A 26,011-nucleotide genomic window follows, 5' to 3' on the forward strand; every position below is an offset into this window, starting at 1 on the left:
GTCTAGACTTTGAGGCCCTATTCTTTTCCCTGTTATAGTATCCTGCCGCTCTAAGAACCGGGGAAGTAGAGGCAGGAAAGAAGCTTTGTCTGCAGCTGTGGGACGGATACGTGTGTGAAACTGGGTAGATGGTGTGTGTAACCGAATGATCCTGGACATGGGTACATCTGCAACGTATTTATTATTATTATTGTTACACAAGTAATAAATGTTCATTGTTGGAAAATAAGAATATACAAACAAAAAACAAAAAAAGTACATGATCCAGCCTCTCAGCAAAACTTCTTGAAAGCTGTGTACCCTTCTCAACTACACTTTCTCACCTCTCCTCCCCTGTACTCCAGTCAGACTTGGGTCCCAAACTGCTGTTTTCATAGTCACCACAATGAAATGTTGGTGAATGATGCCAAGTCCTGTGTTCTCACCTCTTTTCTCCCCTTGTCTTCCTCCACTTCTGAGGGATGAACAGTAGACAGTATCCCCCATCTGGACAACCTCCACCCTCCTGGTTTCCCTCCAACCTCCCTTTCCAGGTTCCTCAGCCCTGTTTTCTCTACTGGTAAATGCTGGGGTATTCCAAGGCTGTCCTCCACCCTCTTCTCGAATCTGGTTATGCTGTCTCCCTGGGTGATCCCTCCCAGCCCCACGACTGTTATATCAGCCACACGGTGATGACTCACAAACGTAAACCGGAGGCGAGGACCTCTCCCAGAACTCCAGACTTATTTCTCCAGCTACCGTTTGTCATCTCCATGAAGTGACTAGCGTCTCACACTTAACATGTCCAAAGCTGAACTCAACTTTTCTTCCCAAATCTATTCCTTTCCCAGTTGTCTCAGCAAATGGCGTCACCATCCACCCTAAGTCATCCTTCATTCCTTCCTGCCACTCACCCACATATCCAGTCAATCCATCAGTAAGCAATTTGACCCATAAAAATAGATCCTGTAATTGGCCACTTCTCTCTGTGTCCTTGGACACCTGCTAGCCAAGCCATCAACATCTTGGCCAAAGCCAATACCACATCGTCCTCCCTTGCCCCCTGCTTCCATGCATGCCTACGCCTACTCTGACCCCTATAGTCTCTTCTTCCCTCAGGGGCCAAAGTGACCTGTTTAAAATATAAGCTGTGTCTCTCCCCTGCTCAAAGGCATTTAGTGGCTTCCAATCTTAGAATAAAAATTCAAACTCTTGACAATGACCTCTCAGTCTTTATATGATATGGCCCCTGCCTCCCTCTCCACCCCATCCCATACTACTCTCCCCAGTCCAGTGCTTGGCACTCACACTGGCATGTTTTCCTCAAAAACACCAAACTCTTTCCCACCCAAAGGTCTTTACTCTTGCTTTTTCTTCTCCTATACTCTCCATATCTGTCTCCAGCTGACTCTTCCTCCTCATTGAGATTCAGCTTGAACATCACCTCCTCAGAGGACTCTCCCCTGACCAGTTGACCTCAGGCAGTTCCTCAAGTCACTATCACGTGCCCTGAGTGATTTCCTATTGATCTTTTTCTGTATATTCTTTCTCTCCTCACTAGAATGTGAGCAACAAGTGGGCAGGGTCTGTTGTTCCCTCACATCCACGGGGCCTGGAATGGTGCCTGGCATGTGGTAGGCATGCAATAAATATATGTTGGATAAATGATAGAAGAAATCTTAGAGATAAACATTGTTCACATATTGTGTAACAATATGCACGCACACATACAGAGAGAGAGAGAGAGACTTTATAGTTTTATATATTATTTCTCAAGTCTTTTCCCACCTCTCCATCTATCCAAGTTCACACACCCAACATCTCTCACCTGATTGCACCTCCTCATAATTGGGCTTCCCACTTTAGACATAGAATGCCATAGATATATAGGTTTAGATATCCAACAGAGTTTCTTAGAGAAGTAATATGATCAAATTTTGGGGGCAATAACTGCCCTGCATGTAGTTGGGGAGGAGGAGGTCAGAGACCAGAGGCAGAAAGAAGCCAAAGCTGGACCAGGTGGGTTCAGATGTTTTCAAGTCTGAGGTAGAACTGATGACTTTGGCTCGGAGTGTGGGATGAAGAGGACGATGCCTGCTGCCTGGAAATACTTGGAAACCCGACAGTCCAGTGCCACAAACCTGTTGGCCCCAGACAGGTGGGTCCAAACCCAGTGGGTTGTATCAGCTATGATCTCTTGTCCACACACCAATTTTAGAGCCTCTTTTCCTCTTCCCTCGCTGGTCCCATTTCATGTGGACCAGATAACAATCAGAAGGTATTTTAAGTCCATGTTATCTCTTACAAAGCTCCCAGTCTCAGGACGTAGGTATTGTTATAAGCCGCAATTTATACATGACAAACTAAGGGTGGGTTACTCACACAAGGCTGAGACTTGCATCTTCACCTTTTCTAGTTCCAAACTCCATGCTTGGAATTTATTATTCATTGATTCTCAGATCTCTCTCTCTCTCTCTCACACACACACACACACACACACGCAAATGTTGAAGAATGGTTTTTACGCTCCACAGCCCCAAGAGAGAAATCAATCAGCAAATACTTATTAAACAAATCCTTACAACGTTCAGGACAGTCTGCTCAGTGCTGTGAGAAATACAAAAGAAACACAGGATGTGGTTCTTACCTCTGAAGGATTAACTGTTTAATCAGAGATATAAAACCAACACGTAAAACAATTATTACAGAATGGAAAAGTCTGTCATTGAGAGCCAAACATGTGTGTGTCTTTATATGTGATGGAGTTTGGGAGGAGGAAGAGACATAGGCCAGAGTCAGCCACGGGTGGCAAATATTCCTTTTTCGAATTAGGTGATAGATATTCAAAAAAGGCAAATATTCCTTTTTCTAATTAGGACTGATCAAGCTTGCAGCTATTATAAGTGATAGGATTATGTAGAGAATGTTAAAACTGAGGGTGGGACTGCCCTGACTATAAATACTTAGGACTCCTTGCATTGTGTTGTCTTGTATATTGGGCCCTAATGGTCACCACAATCTCTTGTGTTTCGTAGTTCAATTACAATGTATGAATTTGGGGGATTGAAAAAGAAAGGCATTGAAAAGCAATTAAAATAGAAAAATGGAAGCCACAGGATACACAGCAACCTCATTTTTTCTTCTTTTTTTTTTTTTTTTTTTTTGAGGAAGATTAGTCGTGAGCTAACTGCTGCCAATCCTCCACTTTTTGCTGAGGAAGACTGGCCCTGAGCTAACATCCATGCCCATCTTCCTCTACTTTATATGTGGGACGCCTACCACAGCATGGTGTGCCAAGCGGTGCCATGTCTGCCCCCAGGATCCAAACCAGCGAACCCCGGGCCACCAAAGCAGGATGTGCACACTTAACCACTGCGGCACCGGGCCGGCCCCCACAGCAACCTCATTTTGTCTGTCAGATCTGCAAAAAGAGCCCATTCAAACTAGTTTAAGCAAAAAAGAAGTTTATTGAAGAATATTTAATCCCTTTCAAGATCTTCAGGAAAGCCAGAGAATCAGGCTTGGAGGCTAGCCATTTAAGAGCGATGCTCAAGTTACATCATCAAACTCCACCAGAGGAAATGCTCTTGCTACAGCCCCTGGGCTCAGGCATCTCGGCCCATACTCCTAATGCTGGGCACAGTATTCTATAGCCAGATGTACCACAGCTGCCTTTGACAGTTGGATGTCTGTCTCTCAGCATCCTTGCTAGAAGGAATTCTGCACAGTTCCTCCTTCTTTATGGTATTTGCTTCCAAACTGACATCTTGCAGCTGGTTGCCAGAGCCTGGCTCACACGCCCATGCCCCAGCTGCAAGGGAAGCTGGGAAAGAAGGCCCAGGGAATCAGGAGTCACAATTTGAAGAAGTCTTAAAATATAAAAAAGGTGTTCAAAGTGACTGGGCAGACCCCAAGCTTGACAAACATCCACCACCCCAACAGTCACTGAGTGTGCTACACTGCAAAGTTTAAAGTGCCCTTAGACACACTGGCTTCCTAAAAATCCAAAATATATCAAAAAGACTAAAAGATAGGATATCTGTACTCAATGGGAGTTAAACTCTGGAGAAAGTAGTCAGTAGGCCAAATGACACCAGGAAAACTAACTGTAAATGAATTGACATGGGCTGGGTGATTCATGCTCTCCACACACATTCTGTAACCCGGTGCTTGCTCACAGATGTATTCAGTGTCAGTCAGTGAGGAAAAGACCACTGTGAAACATTGCCAGGAGGACCCCCTCCAATACCATCCCGAATGTGATGGCTATCGTGGCTGCTCATCTCATTCTGATGGCCATAGGGCCATATATCCCCCAAAGAGTTTGCCTGAGAAAAGCATGCTGAGGCTAGCAGGGGAACACTGTGTGGGCTTGGGCCTTTCTGAGCCCCAGTTTCCTCACCTGCAAAGTGGAGATCATGAGATAGAATATGCAAAGCCTTTAGTTCAGAGCCTGGTACAGAGTAGATCCTAAATACAAGTCTTCTATGCAATAAGAACTCAGTGATCAAAGAAAATTCCCAATGTCAGAAACAGCGAATGCAGAGACTCAGGGACATGGGAGAGATTGGTTTGTTCCAAATGGCATGCAGTGCTCTGGTCTAGAGAGCAGATTTCAGTGGGGAATGGCAGGAGGGAGGCTGGGCAGGTAGACAGAGGGCTCAGCCAAAAGGGAAGTAATAGAATCCTATCAGAACTCAAAGGCACACGCCTGGGCTGGAAGCAATGTGGAGACGAGACTAGTGGGGAGAGAGAACAGAGTCCTGGGGAAAGATGCTGAAGGCCTCTACTTTACTAGTCTTATGGCAGAAGGGCTGAGAAGTGAAAGAAGTGGGAAAAGTAAGGGGTAGCCCAAACAGGACGTGATAAATGACTAAATGTGAGGGGTGGGAACTGGGAAGACTCTTAAGACAGTGGCTCTCACCACTGGCATCTCTGGAAGAGGGGTATACCAAGCGGTGGGGCAGATGGCCCTGGGTACGGGCAATGAGGGGTGCCTTGAAGTAAAGAATTTATAAACAATAATAAAACCTTTAGTCAATCTGGTTTTCTTATCATCCATGGGTTGGCAATTCTAAACAATGTCAGTGACAAAATACGCCTTCCTGGATTACAACTGATGGCCCTCCCCGCAGAGCCCCTTCCTGCCCTTACGTATCCACTCTAGCAGAATCACATGGAGAGATTTTTTAAATCCTGATGCCGTATAAACAATCAACAGATGTTAATGTCATCTTTTCTTCCACTGTAATAGTGAACAAAACGACAAAATAGGGGGCCAGCCCTGTGGCACAGCGGTTAAATTCGCACGTTCTGCTTCTCCACGGCCCGCGGTTCCCCAGTTTGGATCCCGGGTGCAGACATGGCGCCGCTTGTCAAGCCATGCTGTGGCAGGCGTCCCACTTAGAAAGTAGAGGAAGATGGGCATGGATGTTAGCTCAGGGCCAATCTTCCTCAGCAAAAAGAGGAGAATTGGCAGCAGTTAACTCAGGGCTAAACTTCCTCAAAAAAAAAAAAAAAAAAGACAAAATATCTAGGAACTTCAACATACAAGAAACTCAGATATTCGACAACTAGAAGAAGTAGGGAAGCTTAACAGTATGCTTCACCAGGTTGCATTTCCTCTTAGGTAAACCTGTACACTGTAAATGAAACCATCTAAAAATAATGGATTTAAAAAAAAAAAAAAAAAAACTGGGTTGATTCTAATGCTCATATGGAAAAGTAAACAAGGCTATCCCCCAAAATTCTGCAAACCATGGGAAGAAGCTTGTTCATTTGCTTTTTTAATGTCAGAATGGTGAAGCCCTTTCTAAGACTAAAAACCTGTCATAAAAGAAAAGATCCATAAAAGAGCCTCTATTAAGCAAAGTCAGAAGATGACCTAGACAAAAATATACATTGAATACAAAAGGCTCATATTCCTACTATATAAAGAGCTTCTTCAAATTAATAAGAGAAAGAAGTCAAAGAACCCTTGGGTAAAGGATACAGACAGAGAATTCACGGCAAAGGAACAAATGGCTATTTGATATATAAAGAGATGATTAGCATCACTCAGCGAAAATGCAAATTTAAAATATACCAATAAACGATTTTTCACCCATCAGCTTGGCAAAAATCAAATAATGATAACACATCTTACCCTGGGGAAAGAGGTGCTTTCTCCCAGCACCTTGTTGATAGGAGAACACAGCCTCCATGAGGTCACCTTGACACTCTCCATCAATTACAAGTACACCTGCCCATAGACCCTGAGATCCCATTTCTCTTATGGGTGAACCCATACAAGCTATGTAAGGTTATTCACTGGGCCTTGCTTGTCATATCAGGGCTGGGACCAACCTAAATCCTGTGAGCTGGGGACTGGGTAAGTAGAGGAAAGCACATCTATACAATGCAATAACTTAGCTGCCATATAGGAAAAAAAAAAGCTAAGTATTAATATGAAATGATCTGCTTAAGTCAAAAACATAAGATATAGATCACTGTACATACAAAGTCATTAGTGTAGAAAAGGGAGCTGAAAATAGAGGTATCCCCGTGTATAGTCGTGAGCTCTCCTCTAGGCAGAGGAGCTGCGTGACGGGGAGGCAGGCGTGGGAGAGAGACTTCATCGCGCAGTCTTTTGTACCAGGTGCAAGTATTATCGAGTCACAAAAAAACAATGGAATTAAATTAAGATAAGAATCTACTGGTGTAAAGGCACACAATACAGTGAAAAGGACATGGGATTAGACACCTGAATCTACCAGAAATTAAAATTTTTAAGTTAAAAAAAAAATGCCAAGGCCATACCACAGTCCATTGTAGCAGAATGTCTGGGGGTGGGACCCAGGCATCAGTAGTTTTTAAAGCTCCCAGCTGATCCCAATGTGCAGCCAGTGATAAACACCACGGTTGTAGCGTGACTCGGGGTGTTCTGGCTTCAGTGCTGGGGGATCGGCTGATCCTGGGTCAGCCTTAGCATCTAAATCTGACTCTTCCACCCGCTAGCCCCAGGTCCCTGATCTTTGTATCTGTTCCCCGCCCAGCAGCATCTGGCCCTTATCTTTGTAGCTGCCTCATCCCTCCCTCTAGACAGCAGGAGCTCAGTTTTCTCCTTATGAATTTGCCAAAAACCCAGGTAAACTTCCTAACCTCCTGTTGCTTCAATGATGGGAAATGTATTACTTTTAATTAAGAGGGTGCTTGTCCCAGCAGGAATGAGTGAGGGCCTCGCCTCTCTCTGTGCCACTCTCTCCCAGTGACTTCAGTTTGGATGGTGTCAGGTGCAAAGAACAGAACCTTCAGGCTCCAACAATGAAGGTATTTGTTGTTTCAAATAACAAACTGGCCAGCCATGGGCCGGGCTCCAGGCTGGGTGAGCCAGGGCTCTGGCCCAACTCCTCTGAGAATCTCTTGACTCTGCCTTGCTCTCTGAGTCGACTTCATCTTCATGCTGGTAGTGGGATGGCCGCAGTGTGTCCAGGTTTCATCCACTGCAAGATCCAGAGAAAGGGAAAGATACTGTCTTCTCTTGGGTCTCCTGAAACTCCCCAGCAGTCTGCTTTCCCCTTAATCTCATTAGCCAAATTGTCACATACCCATTCTTAAACAGGTTATCTAGAAAGAGGAATAGGATTAGCATTGTTGGCTTAAACCAGCGCTCCTCAGCCATGGGTGATTTTGCCTCCCAGGAGACGGTTGACAGTATCTGGAGATATTTCTGGTTGCTTCAACTGGGGTTGGGAGTGCTACCAGCAGAGATGCTGCTCAACATCCCATAATACACACGACAGCCCCCACAAGAAAAAATCTTGTTGTTAGTGCTGTCGAGTCGATTGCGACTCCTAGCGACTCTCTGAACAGCAGAGCAGAACCCAGCCGGTCTTTTTGCGCCATCCTCTCGCCTTCCGGCGCTATATCAGACAATGCTCCACTGCTAGTCATAGGGTTTTCATGGCCAATATTTTTGGAAGTGGGTGGTGGCCACATCCTTCTTCCTAGTCTGCCTTAGTCTGGAAGCTCCACTGAAACCTGTCCACCATGGGTGACCCTGCTGGGATTTGAAATACCAGTGGCAGAGCTTTCAGCATCACAGCAGCAGGCAGCCACCACAGTATGACAACCAATAGATGGGTGGTGTGGTTCCCTGCCTGGAAGTGAACCCGGTCATGGTAGTTAGAGGGCCAAATCTTAACCACTGGACCACCAGAGCTGGCTCCAACAAAGAATTATCCAGCCCCAAATGTCAATAGTGCCAAGACTGAGACAGCCGGGTTAGACTAACCAGAGCCCACCCGTAGAGCTGAGGACAGCATCATCTTCCCGTCGTCGTTTGGTGGATCCCAAACAATAGCATGGTTTTTTTCCAGGAGAAGAAGGGATGTGGTAGGCAGCCAACAACATCCCCTACATCACTGCTTCATAGGTGTTGGAGTGCAGCATTGGCTTCCTGCAGAGTAATCCAGATGGGGAATTGAGACATTGGTGGTCTAATCATAATAGATTATATGCATCTGTTGTCCTGGAACCCAGTGAGGCTAACATTCTTTTTTTAATCTTTATTTTAATTTTTAAATTAAGATATAATTGACATACAACTTTAGATTAGTTTCAGGTGTACAACGTAGTGATTCAGTATTTGTATCTATCGTGAAATGATCACCACAAAAAGTCAACATCCATCACCACACAATTTTTTTTTCCTTGTGATGAGAACTTTTAATATCTACTCTCTCAGCAACTTTCAAATATGCAACACGGCATTGTTAACTAAAGTCACTATGCTGTGCATTACATCCCCATGACTTATTTATTTTATAACTGGAAGCTTGCACCTTTTGACTCCCTTCACCCATTTTGCCCAACCCCTACTCCTCTAACATTCTTGATTTAATATTTCTATTTCTGCAGAACTAGAAGGCTGGTGCTCAAAATGGCCACAGGACACTTGCTCATTGGCGTATCTGAGAACGTTACAAATTTGCTTCTCTAACTTATCAGGGAGGAAAGTGTAATATCACTATTGGTAGGATTTTAGCCAACAGGGAAAATGTGAGGTTGGCTGCTCCCACTTGCAACATTGGTGGGTATCTTAAGGAGATACGGGAGTTCAGGGAGTGAAGATTAAAGTATCAACTAAAACATCCAGAAGAACAATATATCCCTGTTCTATTTTTTCGCTGAGACAGTTATTTATCCACTACCTCTTTGGCCTGAAAACAAAACCATTAATTAAAAAGACCAACTTTTTAGGGCAAACAGCAGGGTTGACATGCTATCCTAGAAATTGTGTATGTCTGTGTAGATTTCTGATGACTAAGCCTCTGGAAATATTTTGAGAATTAACTCATGCCTACAGAACAGGCACAGACTCCTGGTGTCATCAGGACTCAGCCACTCCCTAGTGGATAACAGCTGGTTTCCAGGCTGACATGACTCTGTCCCAGAGTTCTGTTCTAAAACTTAAAGTTGGGTTAATTCACCCTATGACTCACATCCCTATAAGTTACAGTCATTACCTGTCGTAATCGTTTGTTCTAGTCACCAAATATTTCTAGCGGCCAAATATTTTTTTCTCCCTCTAAATTCAAGGTAGGGTTGCATAACCCTGCCTCTTTAAATTTAGGTGTGGTCATGTGACTTGCTTTGGCCAAGGAAAGCTCCAGCAAATGCACACAAAAAATTGAAGTTTAGCTGTCATGGAAGCACAGCGACAGAGCCTCCATCAACCTGGATCCCTACGTGAGGGTGACATAGAGCAGAGGCCCCATCAAACTGTAATGGACAAGTAGTATAAGCAAGAAATAACATTTGTAGTTCTAAGCCGCTAAGATTTGGGATCATCTGTTGCAACAGCATAGCCTATTTTATCCTGACTAATAGAATTCCCAAAATGTCAGCTCCCCTCCTGTCATTTGTATCCTCCTCTGTCCCTTCCCTGAATTGCTGCAGGTTTGCTCTCTTCTGTCTAATGTCCTGCTCCTCTTTTCACATCCCCAAATCTACAGTGTACCTAAAATACAGCCCCAATTTTGTCCCAGAGAAATTCGCCTGCATTCTTAGCTTCTCCCCAGAATGTGTCCTTCATCTCTGGGCCTCACCTGAACCCTGGCTCTCTTCTAGAGATTTCTCCTCCCATACACCAAAGTCCTGAGGGTTGGAAGGTAAGATAGGTATGCCCAGTGCCAATGCTACTTCTATCCTTGAGTAAAAGTCCCACTCCTTTAAGACTGATGTCCTCCAGTCAGGTCACCACAGGTCTTCCCTCATTTTACTGACATCCTAGTCACTTCTCCTTTTTCACTGCATTCTTGGGCACCTGGATCATAGTTTTTCTCTCTTCTCTAAGTTCTGCAGAATCCTGGGAGATTTCAATGACCCTATGGACAACCACAAACGCCCTGGCCTCACAGCTTCCTGACCTTCCCAAATCCAGAGACCGCCACCATCTTTGTGCTCTGGCCACTCTATCTCAGGCTATATTCTAAACCTTGTCACCACTCAGAACTGCTTCTCTTCTGCGGTTGAAGCTGTGATGACCACTCTGGAGGGACAATGAGATAGCTCAGTAGGTTGAGCTGCACTGGATCCTAAGCAACCTTCCGCTTCCCAAACTATGTCCTAGAGCAGAGATTCTCAAATTTTAACGTGTGTTCTAATCACCTGGGGATCTTTTTAAAAGGCAGACTCTGATTAAGCAGGTCTGGAGTGGGGCCTGAGACTCCATATTTCTAACTAGCTCCCAGGTCATGGGCATGCCTCTGTCCATGGACATTACTTTGAGTCACAAAGGGCTAAGTGTCCATGAGACCCAACTGTCTTGGCTTCCTATTCTTCCTAAGAGGAGAGCCCACTGCTGCCTCTTTGAGCTCTAATCAATCCCCATGTAACCAGCCCAACAACAGGAGACCCCTCACAAGGAGTCCAGTGAACTGTGGCTTCTGCCTGGAGTCTTATATTTTGACCTTTAATTTTTTAAAGTATCTCAGATGTAAGTGGTTCACTATTCTTCAACACACAGCACACTCTCATCAGCCCGTAAAAGGTCCCTCTACTTGTAGTTTTTTCCTTTCCTTTTCATTTTCATTTAACCCTTCAACCCTCATACCTGTGCCCTTTTCCTCTCCAGCTTTGTCATAGGCCAGCACTCTAAAATGTTCAATATGGATACTTAAATATGCATTAATTCAGCCTTGTAAAATGAGTTTCATATGCTTATGTTTTTAAATTACATAAATGATGCATAATTTAAAGAGAAAAACATGTAAGAGATTTTCCTATGAGGTCTCGTTGTGTTGTTTCTCCTGATGATGTGGCGGAGATCCATGTCCCCCTTACTTATATAGGAAAACAGTGCACCCCTTATTATGTGAACCAGCCCCAGTGAGTCTCTGTTTCTTGCAACCAAGGTAACCCAAGCAACACACTACTTCATAGGGTGGTTGTGAGGCTTAACTGAGAGCAGGATGTGGCATCTAGACTTCTCCAGCCCATTGCTCCTTAAGTCAGAACCTGTTTTGTCGTAATTGGCAAAGGGCTGAATGAAGAGTCATTCAGGCCACGATTGAGGGTTCAGTCTCCATGTGGCCCAGTTACCTTTGCCAGATACCAAGAGCACACCTAACTCTAGCCTGAAATACTATTGTAACCCCTTTGACATGATGATAGGAGAAGTTAAAGAGTTTAAAACATCCAGCCAGACATGATTCGACCAGTGGGCAAAGTAAAAAGCCCAGAAACAGACCCAAAGACATAAAGGGGTTTAGTACATGCTAAAGCTGGTTTTTCAAATCCTCGAGGAAAAGATGGATTAACTAGTAAATGATCTTGGAACATCAGGGTGACCATCTGGGAGGAAACATTAATTTGGATTCTTATCTTACTGCTTATAACAAAATAAATTCCAGATGAAGTAAAGATTTATATGTAAAAAGTTAAATTATTAGAAAAAATCATGGGAGTATTTTTGTAATAGCCTTTGATTAAAGCTTCTCTAAGCATCACGCAAAACCTGGATCCCTCAAAAGAAAGATGAATTTAGCTACATTCAAGTTTTTTAATTCCTCAAGGCAAACCCACCATAAACAAACTTCCTTAAAACATAAATAACTTTTACAAATCAATAAGAAAAAAGCAAGAATATGAAGAGTTCATAGAAGAAAAAATATAAATGCTCTAACGATATGAAAATACACTTGAGATAACTTATAATAAGAAAAGTGCAGATTAAAATTGCAATGTCAATGCATTTTTCAGCTCACAGATTGACAAAATCAAAAGATTTTAGAAACCGTACAGAAAAAGATGTATGGAAACAGGTACTCTCGAAAAGTATTCCAGAGGGCAATTTGACCATCTCTGTCAAATTAAAAATGAACCTACCCTTGGACTTCTAGGAATGTATTCACAAATGTACTTGAATATGTGTGAAATTACACGTCAATTTATTAATGTAAAGTATGATTTGTCTAACTAATGGAATACTATACAGCTATAAAAAGTTGTCACATTTATGGATTATTTATGCAGAACATCACTCCGAAAAAGAACAAGAAGAATGCAAGAGTAGGGGAAGGGGAAGGAGAATGAACATATACGCACGTTTGTAATTACATAAAAGATCTCTAGAAGGCTACGCAAGAAACACAGAGGGGAAGTGGGAGAAGTGTAGACATCGGAGGGAAACTTAGCATTTTGTGTTTACCTTTTCATGCCCATTGAATTTTATAGCCTGTGCATTATTATCAATTCAACAAAATTTTAAACAATAAGGAATAAATATATCAAATGCTACCAGTTTTTCCAGCAGAAACTTTGATGTTGACTGAGTTATGGTTCTAATTTCTTTGACTATATATACAGACACATGAAAAAAGGAAGTTTAAAAAGGAAGTAGAAAGAGACTATAAAGAGAAGTTCCGTTTTTATTCTGGGGTTTGGTTTTTCTAAGCATTTAATGATGAAGTAATACCTACTTTCTCAAACCACAAGTGCATGAAAAATGGCTCTCCTTCCTTCTTGAGAGAGAGTGACAGGTAGCCTAGAGAGTGGGCATCAGGTCGCAAAGACGACATGCTGATCGGTGAGAGCCAGTGCTGGTTGGCGGGGGCAGACAGGTGATAGGGGCTCTCTGGCCAAGACAGTTTGGAAAGACATGAGCCTAGGGATTGTTGAGTCAGCCATCATGCCCTAAGTCAAGAGCCAGAATGCCTGAGACCCCTCTGGAATGAAGGTGCCAAAAAGAAAGGGCAGCCTTCGGGGCCTGGAGGGGGAGCACCAAAAAAATAATTAAATGGCTGAGGCAGAACACAGCTGCTTGAAACGGCAAAGAATATCAGGGTGTGGGGTGGGGGTGTAGGAGGAGGGGAAAGGCAGAGCTTGGGCGTGGCTGAAGCAGAGAATGCAGATCTCTCTTCATTTGCATGTTGGATGAACCTATCAAGAGATCAGGCCTTCACCTAGTACCGCGCAGGTTGAGTTCACATTCGAGGTAATGATGGTGTGTTAATATTCATCCCCACTTACAGAACCATCAGTACACACTTCTAAGAGCTTTGACAGATGGGACTCTCAGAGACGCACTCAGCATGTCATGCCCTCAAGCTTCCAGTTCTCTCAGTATTGGTGCCGTGCGGCTGCTTAATTCAGCCTTACCCAGCCCTGTAAGACCCCGTTCCCCTTGCCCTGTAGGCTCCATTCATCCCACAGGAGTTTATTGAGTACCTATTATGCCCAGCACTGCATCAAGCCCAGAGAGACAATGGTGAATGTGACAAATATGACCTCTACCTTTGTGGAGCTTACAGTCTAGGGAGGAGACAGTTAAAAAGTAAAATCCCAAATAAATATGTAATACAAATTAGGATACATGCTATAAGAGAAGAAATGTGGTGCTCTGAGAGTGAGAAGCCGGCTGCCTACTCTAGACTGTTTAGGAAAGAAGGCTGCCTCAATGCACAGCTCCAGGGGCCGTTGCACATGGAAAACACAATGCGCATGGCATCCCCAGGTGCCAGCCAGGCAGAGTGGAGCCAAAACACCTTCTAGGAGAGGGAACAGCATGCTCAAAGTCACCAGAGTAGAAAACATTTTGGCAAGGACAAGCCACTGTGAGAAGTACAGAGCAGGAGCAGCGTACAAGAAGGGGGCCATGCGATGAGGCTCAGATTCATGGAGAATCTGGAAAGCTGGGAGAGGAAGGGGGGATTTTTATTCTACATTCTAAAGTGTAGTAAGAGGGTGAGTGACATGGCTCAATGTATAAATATTTTTAAGCCGTTCTGGCTACCGTCTGGCGCATGGATTAGAAGAGAGCAGAAGAGGAAGTAAGTTACCAGTTAGGAGGCCACTGAGTCAACCAGACAAAAGATGAAGGTGGCTTGGCAAAGGATGATGGCTGCAAAGAGTCAGAAAAGCTGATGGAGGCAGGGCATGTTTACAGACAGAACTGACAGCACTTGCTGCTGGAATGGATGTGAGAGGTGAAGAATGACTCCAGGTTTCTGGCTTGAGCAAGTGGGTGGTACCGTTTACTGAGACAGGGGAGTCCAGGGAAGAATGGATTTAGTAGGTAGATCCAGGGTTCCATTTTGGACATGCTAAGTTGAAATGCTTGTGATAATCTAAGTGGAGATGACACGTAGACAGCTGGCTCTATGAGTTTTTGTTCATATCAGAGATCCGGCTGGAGAGAAAATGTGGGAGTTCTCAGCATAAGTTTGTATTTAAAGCCATGGAAAAGGATGAGATCCCTCAGCGAGGGAGTGTGGACAAAGAAGCTTTCATTTCTAATGTGCTTGACATTTTTCATTCTCCCATACGTTGTGGACCACACTTCATAAAGTTTTTCTGGAGCAGCTGAGAGCGAGCCTTCCCCTTGGTCTTTAGTAGTACAGACAGTGAAACAAACTTCTCTCCTTACCAGCAGATGTGTGACCAACTTGGTATTTGTAGTGTTTTGGGCGAGAGCATAATGCCACATTTCCCAGGGTCTCAGTTCTCTTACATGTGGGAATCCTCAATTTATTCTCTACCTCTTTACCTCTAATTCTGGGTCCATTCACACATTGATGAAATGCCTTTTCATTGTTTTAGGGCATAGAATGTTACTCCGTAAGATTTCAAGGATGGGTTAGAAACAGAGATAAGGATACAAGGAAATGTGAGAAAACAGAAGGAAGACAGAATCAGAGCTCTCAATGAGACTGAAGAAACGGGTGTGCAGACACTGGTGTAAGAGTTAGAGAGCGATACCTGAGGTTCTGAATGGGTATCAGATTCCAGAGGTGGTACAGGTTCTGATCAGGATGCAGTCTAGATGGGGTCATGGAAGAGGACAAGTGAAGAAAAGTGTAGAACCTTGTATTAGGGTTCTCCAGAGAAACAGAACCAATAAGACATGTATGTATAAAAAGAGAGATTTATTTTAAGGAGTTGGCTCATGTGATTGTGGGGGCCGGCAAGTCTGAAATCTGAGGGGCTGGCCAGCAGGCTGGAGACCCAGGGAAGAGTTACTATTGCATTCTATTATACTCCATATATATTGTTTCAAATTTTTACTATTATAAGAAGTGTTGGAATAAACATGCTAGGATCAATTTTTGTAAGTATTTCATGCATATACAACTTTGTATCTTAAGACGATACACTGTCTTTTCCAAAACATGTATCTCTGGACTGTGGATCAACCGAATGACTATTGAAATTTGCAGAGCATGATGACAGGTCTAGGGTCAAGAGCAAGCCTTTGGGCCATGAGCATGAGTTTATAAAGCTTTCTCCTTTCTTCTACGTTCTCTCTCTTACATTGTCATGGTGTTTTTCATTTGCTATTTAATGTCATTATGAGTGCAGAAAAATTAAAATTTTAAATTATGAGCATGAATTTTACTGTTGATCTTTATAGCATGCAATGCTTGTTTTAAAATGCGAACACAGGAACATTTAATTCATATGCAGAATCACTGAAATCACAGGATTTGTATTTTGTAGCTGGTACACGCACGTGTATTTCATTCTTACCGCAACAAAACTAACCCACCTGTTTTTATTTCACTTCTTGATGTGTACACAATTCTCCCAACGCTCTCTGCCTTCGGCTTACTGATGAGTAAGAAAGCACTGAAGGAAAAAGAGCTCAAGTTGCCCAATCTTTCCCTTTCCTCCTATGTCAGAGTAAGTGGTTGGCTGATACAGAGAGAAAGGATATGATAAGTTTCCTTGATTGTTTTTGATTCTTAAAATGTCTCCTTTCTGAATCTGAAGCAAGTTCTAATGGGAACAGAAAGTATGGCCTCTGAGGCTATAAAAACCCCCTTATTCAGTCATAGACACAACACACTTCCCAGGTACTCATTTTATGTCTCACTGAACTCCCACACATCATGAGTCCACCAGGATTCTGTTCTTATGCAGGGTCATGAATGCAATACAAACGGGCAGCAAGGAATGGCAGACACACATGTTGAGCGTATTTCCTCTGTTCACGTGCATGCTCCAATGTCCCATTAGACTTAATGCACTAAACACAAGTTCAGAGACAAAGTTATTAAGAATTTCAGGATGCCAACAGCAGAGCATTAAACCAAGTATGGGGCCCTCCTGAGTATGAGGCCCTGTGTGATTACTCAGATCAGATGCCCATGAACCATCAATGTCAGTAACAAGACAGGGAGACACAGTCAGATGACATGGTTCTCAAAAGAGCTGGTTTCTGAAAAGCAGAGGACACAGTGGAGGAGTGGTGTGTTAGGAAAGAGTATGGAGAACAGTGATAACTTCTGCTTCCTGGTAAATATCCCAGGAATGCTGGAAACTACAGTGTAGTATCTGTCTGTAAGATAGAAAATTTAATATAGGTCTATTAAATCTATCATAAGATCAGGGAACGTGCAAACCAGATATAGGGTGGATCAAGCTCACGGTTGAAGTTGTCCAGGGTGACATAGAACTCGGGTTTGTCAAAAACACTATGGGCTGGACCTCAAGGACTAGGAAGAGCATCCACAGAGCACACTGTTAAGACGGGCTGGTACTGCCCCAAAGGAGAAAGGGTTTTAGAAGAGGGTGGAGGAAAATGTTTTGGGAAGAGAAACAAGACCCTAGAAGAATTCTGACAACCTGCCCCCTCTCCCTAGATGGGAGCTGGTGAATAAACAGCCCAATCCCTCTAGAGAGAGCCAGATTGCAGGGAGGCAATGGAAGGTTTTGTTTGTTCGTTTTTAAAGAGATTCAGGCTATAAAGAGATTTGTTTACCATAACCAAGGGTTCCAGAGACATGTTGGAATGGGACTTGAATTCCGAGTGTAACAGACATTTGAAGCTTGGTGGGACTAGCTGGGCTCGGGTCCAGAAGGAAATCTTGCTGTTAGAATTGCCTTGGGGCCAGCGCAAGCAGAGACTTGGCAATGCTCTGTTGAGACTCTCATTGTTGTCACCTGTACTCTTACAGGCGTCTCCTCACCAGTCTCCCTGCCACCAGTCCCACTGCACATCCGTCCACCTACTACTCTGCTCAGTTAATATCTTTCTAAAATACAACTCCAATCCCTCTGCATGGCCCACAGGCCCCTCCCAATGCAGCCTTCCGTCCTTCGCTCCAACCTTAGTGCCTACCACTGCCCGGTCAGCCGAGGGTTGGCTTTCCCAAACAAGCCAGCCCTTCCTTGCCTACCTGCTTTGTCTCTTATAATTCTCTGTATAGAATGTTTTCTCTCTCCTCTGCCAAGTAAGAATCCACTGATGTACTAATAAATTGGCTGTCCTAAAAATAAACACATAAGCCCTGATTTGTAGCATTTGCCAATTTCTGTAGAGGAAACACTCCCACCATGGCTGCCTTCAAGCTACCAAGATGAGGACACCGGACAGGAAGTGGAGATGAGATGGGCATAGTCTCCTCTTTGGAGCCATAATGAACCGCTCCAACACACCAGTGTATCTTAAGCAAGATCACCTCCCTCGCTTAAGAATTTCCCTTACTACCCAAAGCAATCTACAGATTCAGTGCAATCCCAATCAAAATCCCAATGACATTCTTCACGGAAATAGAACAAAGAATCCTAGTATTCATGTGGGGCAACCAAAGACCTTGAATTGCTAAAGCTATCCTGAGAAAAAAAGAAAAAAGCTGGAGGCATCGCAATCCCTGACTTCAAAATGTACTACAAAGCCATAGTAATCAAAACAGCATGGTACTGGTACAAAAACAGCATGGTACTGGCATGCAGATCAGTGGAACACAACTGAAAGCCCAGAAATAAAACCATACATCTACGGACAGCTAATATTCAACAAAGGTGCCAAGAAGGTACAATGGAGAAAAAATAGTCTCTTCAATAAATGGTGTTGGAAAAATCAGACAGCCACATGCAAAAGAATGGAAGTAGACCGTTATCTCACACCATACACAAAAATCAATTCAAAATGGATCAAAGACTTGAAAATAAGTCCTGAAATCATAAATCTCCTGGAAGACAATATAGATAGTACACTCTTTGACATCAAGCTTAAAAGGATCTTTTCAAAAACCATGTCTTCTCAGACAAGGGAAACAAAAGAAAAAATAAACAAGTGGGAGTTCATCAGACTAAAGAGTTTCTGCAAGGCAAAAGAAACCAGGATCAAAACAAAAAGACAACCCACCAAATGGGAGAAAATATTTGCAAATCATATATCCGACAAGGGGTTAATCTCCATAATATATAAGGAACCCACCAACTGAACAATACAAAAACAAACAGCCCGATCAAAAAATGGGTGGAGGATATGAACAGACATTTTTCCAAAGAAGATATACAGATGGCCAATAAACACATGAAGAGATGTTCAACATCGCTAATCATCAGGGAAATGCAAATTAAAATAACACTAAGATAGCACCTAACACTTGTTAAAATGGCAATAATCACTAAGACTAAAAATAACAAATGTTGGAGAGGGTGTGGAAAAAGGGAACCCTCATACACTGCTGATGAGAATGCAAACTGGTGCAGCCACTATGGAAAACAGTATGGAGATTCCTCAAAAAACTAAAAATAGAAATACCATATGACCCAGCCATCCCACTACTGGGTATCTACCCAAACAACCTGAAATCAACAATCCAAAGTAACATATGTTCGTAGTACCCCTATGTTCATCACAGAACTATTCACAATAGCCAAGGCATGGAAAGAATCCAAGTGCCCATTTGCTGATGATTGGATAAAGAAGATGTGGTATGTATATACAATGGAATACTACTCAGTCATAAAAAAGAGAAATTCATCCCATTTGCAACAACATGGATGGACCTGGAGGGTATTATGCTAAGCAAAATAAGCCAGACTGAGAAAGGCAAACACTAGATAATTTCACTCATATGTGGAATATAAAGAAACACATGTACTAGGAAAATAGTTCAGTGGTTACCAGGGGAAGGGGGGGGTGAGGGACGGGCACAGGGGGTGAAGGGGAGCACTTATGTGGTAACAGACAAGAAATAATGTACAAGTGAAACTTCACAATGATGTAAACTATTATGAACTCAATAAAAAAAAATTTTCCTTTAGCAAATTGTACATATCAGAAGATCATCATTAAGTAAAACAAATATTCAAGAAAATCTATGCATAAAAACACTGCAAGGATATACCATAAAGTATTCACCAGTGTTAGCTCTAGGTAGCAGAAGCCTGGGTGATTCTCTTCTTCTTCTTTTTACTGTCCCTATAGGGAGTTAAGAGTGCCCCCTACTCCCAAATTTATGTCCACTCAGAACCTCAGAATGTGACCTCATTTGGAAAAAGGGTCTTTGCAGATGTAATTAGCTAAGGATCTTGAGATGAAATCACCCCAGATTTAGGGAGGATCCCAAATCTGATGACTGGTCTCCCTATAAGAAGAGAAGACAGGGGAGAAGGTGATATGAAAACGGAAGCAGAGAGTGGAGTGAGGGATCTACAAGCCAAGGATTGCTGGCGACCAGGAAGCTAGGAGAAGCTGGGAGAGACGCATTGGACAGTTTCTCCCTCAGAGACTCCAGAAGGAACCAACCCTGTCGACACGTTGATGTTGGTCTTCAAGCCTCCTGAACTATGAGAGAATAAATTTCTGTTGCTTTAGGCCAGCCAGTTTATGCTAATTTGTTACAGCAGCCCTAGGAAAGTAATACAGTTCTGTATTTCAAATTTTTCTGTGTCAACTATGTATCACTATATCTTTTACCTTTAAAAGTTTTATTGCTCTCCTTTTGCCTAGCTGTTAAACTTCGTATTCTCGCCTGCCTTTCTCACCTCACTTCCCACCCCTCCTCACCTCATTAGTCACTCCTACGCTTCTCTTAACAATGAACCAACTTGCGGTTCGACTAATAAACCACATCTTTACATATTCTGTTCCACAGAACTGGCCTCAGGGGCATGTGACCAGTGCAGTCACACAGGGCTCTACTCTCAGAGGGCTCTGTGCTTGGAGTTCAATGCTCTGTGGTCCCTGTCTTGAAATTCTTAATAATTGTGTCTTTGAATTTGTAAGTGAAGTCCAATGGGCAATGGAACGTGGACCGGGGGCTTAGAGCCTCGGCTCATGTGTGGTCCCATCTCCCACGACCTCTCTTGGGTAAATTTTTGGCCACCTCCTCCCTGCCCCTGGAGCCCAATATTCCCCCTCCCACTCCATGACAGCTACCACCCTCTGCCCAGGTGACAATTGGGTCATTCCTCCATTGCCCTCTAGCCCCAGCCAGGGCCCAGGTGCATGAGTGGGGAGGGCGAGGGTTAGGCATGTTCCCTGCAGGACACAGTGGCTGCCATCCCTGCCCTGGGCTGGCTATGCTCTGCTGATGGTCTTTGTCAGGTGACTCAAAGGAGGCCTCTCGCCCACCCCTGGTCCAGGTTCTGAGCAAGTCCCTGCACAGAGGTTGAAATCTCTTGGGGGTGGCCCATCAGACACAGGTTGGGGGAAGTGGGCCCATGGAAACCAGAGACTGGTTTCTCAGCCCCTTGGCCAGGCCTCACATATTCACTTTGCACTGCGCCTTGCAAATTATGCAGCTGACCCTGCTGTTCCATCTCCTGGGATGGCCTTTTCCCTCTTGTTCCCTGTTTAAAAGAAAATAATAACAACAATACTAGTAACTATCCTTTATTGAGCTCTTTACTATATGCTAAGCACTTTAGACTGTCAGGAAGACAAGACATAGAGGAATGGTTGTAATTCCAGGTAGAGTTTGGGAGTAGAACAAGTGCAGGTGAAGTGGAGATGGTTTCCGGGTGAGGGATCTGGGAGGCAGAGGTGTTGGAGCTGGCCCTGAGGGATTCACGGCAATTCAATGCAGCCCTGGCCTCCTAGTTCTGTGGGAGGCCTAAGTGGGAGGCTCCATCCTTGGATAATAGGAACAAGCAGGGAACAGCTGCAGAGTCTGGAGACCCAGCAGGGAACACGTTGTAACACCCTAGAACTAGATGACCCAGTGCCTTCTGAGGACGTTTTTTGGGTTACTTCCAGATCTTTTTAACCCAAAGAGAGATGCAATAGATTTGAGCAAGCACTGTGAAGATCGTCGCTCCCAGACGCTTCTCTGCCTGTAAATAAGATCCCAACTCATCATTCACCTCACTACCATTATGTCAGAGGAGAGGACTGCTCTAGGGCTTGGAGAACCAACCCGGGGACCCCACACAAGAGGGTGTGCTAATAGGTGATCGAGGTAACTGGGTCTTTTTTGCTAGCTCCCTGGGGGCAGAGAGCATTGTCCCAACTTGGGACACTTTAAACCAGTGGCTTTCAGGCTTCCACATACATCAAAATCACCTGGTGGGCTTATTCAAACAGAGCTGGGCTCTATCCCCAACGTTTCTGATGCAATGTGTCTGAGCCGGGGTCTGCCAATTTGCATTTCTAACATGTTCCCAAGTGAGACCAAAGCTGCTGGTCTGGGTCCCACAGTTTGAGAGCCAGAGCTCTGAACCCAGGGCAGGGCGGTTTAAGGGACTTTGGAAAAAGGACTTCACAAACACAGTCTCTATCACGGCCATCATCGAGTTCCTGCCCCATCCACCACTTCCTCACACCCCACCTTCCAGCCACACCTGAGCTCCTGTGGGTCCCGAGGACCTCCCCACTATTTCACATGTCCACGCCTTTATGTTTTAAAATGCAGAACCGTGTCAAAAATAAAATAAGAATCATCTCTAATTCTACTACCCAGAGATAACTGAAACTGACCTTCGGCTGTGGCTGGTGAGGGAGAATTGAGTGAGCTGCCAGCAAGTTACTTTGGAGCAACGCTTGCTAATAAATCTCTCGAGTGCCTGCTTTTAAGCACTCAAGTGTAAAGCAGCAGCACCATTGCCCCAGGAAAGGTGGAACAAGACGTTCTCTCCTGTCACAGGGCTTGCTCTCCCACTGAAGGTTTGCCCATTTGGGGAATAATATCTTGTTCTTGTGTAGCATTTTATAAAATGCCTTGGCATCCCATTGTCTTATTTGGGTTAAGCGTTTGCTGAGAGAGGTTCCTGACCTGCTCAAGGTCTAATGAACAGAAGTCGTGCGATCCTGGCCTTCTGGCCCAGGCTCTCCTTTGCCCGAATGGTGAGGTTTTCTCCCGAGGTCTCACAGCTGTGACCACAGTGTGGTTGACTATCTTGTGAGGTGGTCTCCTGACAACAACAATCACACTGCCACTTTTAGCACCTTTTTCTCTCGTAGAGGTGCACCCTCCCTCTCACTCTGTCCCCACCGGGCAGAAACCGCAGGGAGCTCCAAATCCTCATCCCCTAGTCTCTGTCTCTTGGTCACTTCTGCACCCTGTTGTCAGTCCCCCTCTCCCCATTGCCCCATTTCCCTCCTCACTCTGAGAGGTGGTCACAAAGGGAATATTCCAGATTAGACTATTGGATGGCAAAGGGTAGTGGGAAGTTATGGAGACCGTGTGGCCCAGGGCACCCTGGAGCTGGAGGCCCGAACCGCTTACTCACAGGGCCATCTGAGGCAAGAAACCTGTTTATCTGTGAAATGTGGACAATAATAAGAGTGTCACAGTGAGGAAGTGAGCAATAGATTTAAGCAGCTCTCATTAATATGAAAACAATGGCAAGTCCCTAAAGCTCAAAGAGAAGGCAAGAGCCTGCCATGGGGAGAGGCTTTGGGGTCATAGGGAAAAGAGGGTAGAGAAGGTAGTTGGAGCCACAGGTAATGATTATCAACAAGCTCTTAGCTCTCCCAAAGTTGTCTGGGCCCTGATTATCTCAGGTATTAAAATCTCATAGGTTTTCCTGCCTGTTCTATTTGCACTTATAAAACGTCCCTGCTCCTTTTTCCCCCAGCCTCCTATCAGCAGACACATACACACACACAGACACACACACACAGATAGTGCCTTCTGTGCACACACATATTACTTGTAAAGACCAATCCTTTAAACCAGTGGTTTTCAGACTTTAGCATACATTAAAATGACCTCCCTGATTTTCAGCTACTTTGAGGAAGAAGATTTTGTCACAGCTGACTGTGATCACCTGCTGTCTCCTCCACGGACAAGGACGGCTGGGGGTTCCTGGCTCCACCATTGTGGTAGAGTGACCTTGGCAGAAGTAGCCCGGCAGCACTCAGGCGCAGGAACTGTATCTGTCCCAAGGTCGTTTTAGTGATCCTCTCCCCAGGTCCAGGTAGGAGGGGGTCTTATTGTTTTAAATCAGCTTTATTGAGGTATGAATCACACAGTAAAATTTAGCAATTTTAACACACAATTTAGTGAATTTTGGCAAATGTGTAGAGTCATGTAAGGACCACCACAATTATATAGTACGGTACTGTCACCCCTCCAAAATCCCCCCAGGTTCCTCTGCAATCAATCCCTTCACCCCCTCCCAGCCCTGGCAGTCCCCGGTCTATTTAGCTTCCTATAGTTTTGCCTTTCCCAAAACATCATATAAATGGAACATGCCATATGTAGCCTTGTGTGTCTCATTTCTTTCACCCAGCTTGATGATTTCAAGATTCATCCATGTTGTTGCATGTATTGATGTTTCATTCCTTTTTATTGCTGAGTATTATTCCATTGTGTGCATGTGCCACAATTTGCTCCTCCTTTCACCAGTTGAAGGACATTGGGTTGTTTCTAGTTTTGAGGTATTACGAATAAAGCTGCTATAAAATTCCCATACAGATCATTCAGTAAAATGTTTCTATTTCTCTTGGTTTAATCCTTAGGAGTGGGATTGCTAGGTCATCAGGTAAAAGTATGTTTAAACCTTTTTAGAAAGTGCCAAAATGTTCTCCCAAGGGGTTACATCATTTTGCATTGCCACCAGCAGTGAGGTTTCCATTGCTCCTCATTTCTGTCAACACTTGGCATCATCAGGGTTTTTTGAGCCATTCTAATAGGTATAGAGTGATATCTCATTATGGCTTTAATTTGCATATCCTTAGTTACTAATGATGTTGAGCATCCTTTCATGTGCTTATTTGCCATCCAAATGTCTTCTAGTGTGAAGCCTCTGTTCACATCTTTTGCCCATGATTTATTTAGGGAGTCTGTGTGTTCTGGATTCATCCTTTATCAGATGTGTTTTGCAGATAGTGTCTCCCAGCCTATGGCTTGCCTTTTTATTTTCTGAACAATGTCTTTTAAAGAGCAAAAGATTCCTTCTAAGTGGTCATCCCTGGTGGAGTTCCTTAGAAAGATCCTGCCTGCTACGCAACTTCCCCTGCTGACAGGAAACCTGAACCGAGGGGTCAGGAGGAGGGGCTGCCTCTGAGCTTCAGGAAGTCATTTGGAGTTTGTACTGCTGTGCTGGGGCTGCCACAACCAAATACCACAGACTGGGCGGCTTCACCACAGACGTTTATTTCTGACAGGTCTGGAGGCTAGAAGTCAGGTTTAAGGTGTTGGCAGGGTTGGTTTCTCCGGAGGCCTCTCTCCTTGGCTTGCAGTTGGCTGCCTTCCTGCTGTGCCCTTGCGTGGCCTTTCCTCTATGCTCGTGCATCCTTGGTGTCTCTTTGTGTGTCCGAATTTTCTCTTCTTGCAAAGAAACCAGTCAGAGTGGATTAGGACCCACCCAAATGGCCTCATTTTAACTTAATCGTGTCTTTGAAGGCCCTATATCTGAAAACAGCCACATTCTGAGATTTTGGGGTTATACCTTCAACAGATGAATTTTGGGGGGCCACAATTCAGCCCGTGACAGAATTATATGCTCATTTGTGTGAGAGCAACCTACAAGGTCCTGAGGAGTTAAAGAAGAGGTTGACTTTAATATAATAACTAGTTTTCCTATTTCCGTTCTTGCCCCCACAAGACTATTTTCAACACAGCAGCCACATGACTCTTAAAACGTATATCAGCTTGTGTCACTGCTCTAACGCCTGCCTATGGTGGCTGAATAGTGGTCCCCCAAAGATGCCCACATGCTAATTCCAGAACCTGTGAATATGTGGCCTCACACCGTAAAAAAGGATGTTGCAGATGGGATTAAGTTAAGGATCTTGAGATGGGGAGATTATCCTGGATTACCCAGTGGACCCACTGTAATCATGGTGTTCTTCTAAGAGGGAGGCAGAAGGGTCAGAGTCAGAGAAGGAGATGACAACCACAGAAGCAGAGTTTGGAGTGATGTAGCCAAAAGGCAAGAAATGTCAACAGCCTCTAAAAGCTGGGAGAGGCAAGGAACGGATTGTCCCCTGGAGTCTCCAGAAGGAACCAGTCATGCCAACACCTTGATTTTAGTCCCATAAGACTCATTTCAGACTTCTGACCACTAGAACTGTAAGAGAATAAATTCATGTTGTTTTAACCTACTAAGTTGGGGCCAATTTGTCACAGCAGCAATAAGAAAACTAATACACTTCCCATGTCACACACCATAAAAGCCAAAGTCCTCACAATGGCTGTAAGACCCTCTATGACATGTCCCCCTCTTACCTCTCTGACCACAGCTCCTGCAGCTCTCCCCCTTGCTCCCTCTGCTCTAGCCACACTTGCCTCATTGCTGCTCTGCCTCAGGACCTTTGCACTCGCTATTTCCTTGCCACCTGAAAAGATCATCCCCCAGATATACATAT

The 26,011-nt window shown here is 44.2% G+C and overlaps 1 protein-coding gene across 1 annotated transcript in view; it reads right to left on the reverse strand.

Moving 5' to 3' along the window:
* HK2 (hexokinase 2) overlaps window positions 1-22,271 on the reverse strand; it is an 80,798-nt gene extending 58,527 nt beyond the window's left edge. The window contains exon 1 of the mRNA XM_070572271.1: window positions 22,175-22,271. The gene's annotated coding sequence lies outside the window, so the exon portion shown is untranslated. The remainder of the gene's footprint in view (window positions 1-22,174) is intronic.
* Window positions 22,272-26,011: the final 3,740 nt, after the last annotated feature.

The sequence above is a fragment of the Equus przewalskii genome, chromosome 14, assembly GCF_037783145.1.
Source record: "Equus przewalskii isolate Varuska chromosome 14, EquPr2, whole genome shotgun sequence".
NCBI classification, from domain to species: domain Eukaryota; kingdom Metazoa; phylum Chordata; class Mammalia; order Perissodactyla; family Equidae; genus Equus; species Equus przewalskii.